Raw genomic sequence first — 3,504 nt, forward strand, 5'->3', positions numbered from 1 at the left:
CAAACATATACCTCCACCCAATTTAAGGGGATGGAAAGAACCGACCTTCCCCCCTCCTTCACCAACGCCCTCTTTCTCCATCCTCTGGACTCAGTTTTCTTCCATTTTACGACTTGTAAATAGAACCTCTAGTGCTTGTCTTGTTTTAGATTGGGAAGGGAGGGGGAGGGACTGTGAGAAAAGAGCTCTGTTTGTGAATGAGGGGACAGCTGTGTTAATGAACTGAGAAATTACGAGGGGAGGGAGGATAAAGGGCTGTATTTGAAACCTGGTTTTTATAAATGGCTATTTTTAGCTCACTGGAGGGGCTCTGTCTTGGACTCTTTTAAACCAAGCCATACAGACAAGCATTATAGAATCAGTTCCTTTGTTGATGAAGTTCTATACTGAACAAAAATCCAGATTCTTCAGCTGGAATACCAAGCTTCTGAAAGTCCAAGAATATAGTACACAAACATGCACACATGTTCTTAGTTTTTCTTCTTCATACAAGTAGTTAAATGTCCTGTCCCTGACCGGGTCCCAAGACTCTTACGGTGAGGGTGAGGGAAATCCAGAAAGGTTATTAGCCTAGAAGTCCCAGGATATTATGAGAGGATATCACGAAACACAGGATAATTCAAATTAGACCATAAATTTAGAGTATTTGTGCTCAACAAGGTTCCCTAAAATATCACATTATCTGCAAAGGTTCTGAATTTTCATATATTTGGGGGGATACACTGTTTAAAAGCCTTACCACAAACGAACCAACAAGGAATAACTGTCGAGCTGTCTGTTCTATTTTGCATCTAGTGAATTTCTCCAAGTGGGGGGATTATTATATATATTTTTCCCTTAGTACACTCTGTGCCCTGAAAAATTCACATGTTGCCAGGGTTGATGGGAAGAGACGACTGTCAAGTTTTAGCATCAGTGAGCCAGGTGATGAGCTGGATGCAAATCTAAGGGCAAGAAAGCAAGCCTTAAGAGTGGAGCAAGAGTAAGTTTCTGCAGTGGAAAGAGGAAGAATCAATGAGGGGGAGAGCAATCAAGCCAGTATCCCATGGCTAGTGGTAGAAATCTAGCATCAAGAATGTGTGAGTGTACCATGCACCTGTACCTATCTACACCATTAGCTTCTGCTTCAAGCAACCAAAGAACAACTACAACACCCAGCACACATACATCAAACAACAGTTTCTAGTCTTCGGTGACACTGCAAGGAAAGTGATATAAATGGCTTGAAAACAAACCATTCTATCCATGATGTTGTGCAGACATCCATAAAACTGTGGGCAACTACAGCGGCTATGAGCGAGTCATTCACAAACATACCTTTTGCTCACAGCTCCAAATATCCTGAAACCCTTTTGCACCCCTTGTCCATTTCTCCCTTTTCTTGCCTTCTGTCCCAGCCTTTCTTCCATTCTTCTTTTCTTAACATGAACCATCCATCTGATTTCCCTATACCTAGGCCCCATTTGTGTTTTAATATACTCCATTCTTCAGGGTATTTTAAAAAGAACGACAACCCTAACCTCAGTTGCCCTATTAATTGGGACAAGCCTGAATTTTTTTGTAAAAGTTAATTAGATATTTGAAAGGGCATTCTGAAACAGGTGGAATGGGGAAAGTTTGAATGGCAGGAGGCCTTCAAAACATTTATATTAATTGAAGTCCCAGGTATTCCCTCCCAGCCAGCCACCTGTACGTGAAGTTGCTAACCTCAAAGCCATACCATTAAACTTAGAAAGCCCTGTGTGCTAATTCTGATAGCTTCAGGAATTTGCTGTGCCTACACTCTGCGTATGCTTAGAAGCACCCAGCTTTCTATAACTTTTGCCCTGCCAGCCACTCTAGTAATCATGAAGTTAGGGTGACCATATGGAAAGGAGGACAGGGCCCCTGTATCTTTAACAGTTGCATAGAAAAGGGAATTTCAGCAGGTGTCCTTTGTATGCATGTCTCACCTGGTGAAATTTCCTCTTCATCACAACAGTTAAAGCTGCAGGAGCTATACTAGAGTGACCAGGTACAAAAGAGGGCAGGGCACCTGCAGCTTTAACTGTTGCGACGAAGAGGAAATTTCACCAGGTTCTCCATATATACAAATGACACCTGCTGAAATTCCCTTTTCAATACAACTGTTAAAGATACAGGAGCCCTGTCCTCCTTTCCATATGGTCACCCTAATGAAGTAGTTTTTTTTTTTAAATGCTGCTGAAATATTTTCACTGCTGCTTTTGGTTAGGGCTATTTTCAGCCCATTGTCACCAAATAACCTGCGACTGCGTGAAGGATGGTCTACATGAGCTAAGGCAGTGATTTACAACCTTCTTTTTTAAGAACTCTGGGCTTCTTCACAAGCTCACCTGGGGTCCTTTGATGAAATTGGTAATGAAAAACAGCACGTCCATCATATTAGCGATGTTCCTGCACAATTTGCAGCTGCAGGAGAGGATCGGCATGTTCTGAGTGGACTCTCCGTTCACATGGAAACAGCAAGGCCAGGGTGGCAGTATGCACTAACAGTAGGGCTGAATCAAACTGAAAAGGACGATTTCTCAGCTATTTTACCCACCTCGGAGCTGGCTGGGTTTTTTTAGTTTTATTTTTAGGGTGAGGCAAAATAAGGGGAGGGGGACTGAGAGATAATTGAGCGGCTGCCATTTTGTTTTCCCCAGAAAGCCCTTTTGGGAAATTCAAAATGGCTGCCTCCTTGCCACTCACTGGGGGCAGTTGCCATTTTAGTGGAAAGCAGTTGAATTTCTATAGAAAAATGCACACCTCAGAGTGGGCAGATGGTTCTACCAGCTGCTCATTTTATTAAAGAGGTGCAATATTAAATATTCTTCCAGAGAAAGGGCAATGATTGAAGCAGACTTGTTAGAAATATAAAGGCACAGTGTGCAGTGCTGTTTTAAACCTAGACAACCAGGGGTATGTGGGGGAAACACATTTGCACTCCTTTTCTTTAAATATGAATGTCTTCCAAAAACACCACCCGAAAGATGCTTTATTTGAAATCAGACTCAAACGTTTAAAAGAATTCTGGTGCCAGGTTTTGTGAGAGCGTGAGGGGAATCGAGATTAACAATGCAATCCTATGTGTGTCTACTCCAAAGTAAGCCCCACTGAGTTCAAGTAAATGTGCTGAAGAATCAACAAATGATTTGGACAAAAGTTGGGAGAGGGGCTATTTCATGGAACTGGTTCTCTTTGAATTACTGCGTCAACTTCAAGATTTTTGGGGTCAAATCACTGTTTCTCCCCAGCCCTGAGAGCACCTCAGGTTCATCAGGACGCTCTGCCACACCCAGAGGTTCCCTAGTAGAGGCATTATAAATTAATGCTGTAACTCTTTCCCCAAGGTACGGTGTTTAGAAACTATTGGCTAAAAGTATTGTCAGGTGTAATAGCACAAGAGAGGTTCAAAAACACCGAACACTGTTAATTCAGGACAGAGAGGGCGATGCAAAAGCCAGAAAAGAACAGTTCCATTATTAATATTAAAAAAAAAAC

Source organism: Elgaria multicarinata, chromosome 11, assembly GCF_023053635.1.
Source record: "Elgaria multicarinata webbii isolate HBS135686 ecotype San Diego chromosome 11, rElgMul1.1.pri, whole genome shotgun sequence".
Taxonomy (NCBI): domain Eukaryota; kingdom Metazoa; phylum Chordata; class Lepidosauria; order Squamata; family Anguidae; genus Elgaria; species Elgaria multicarinata.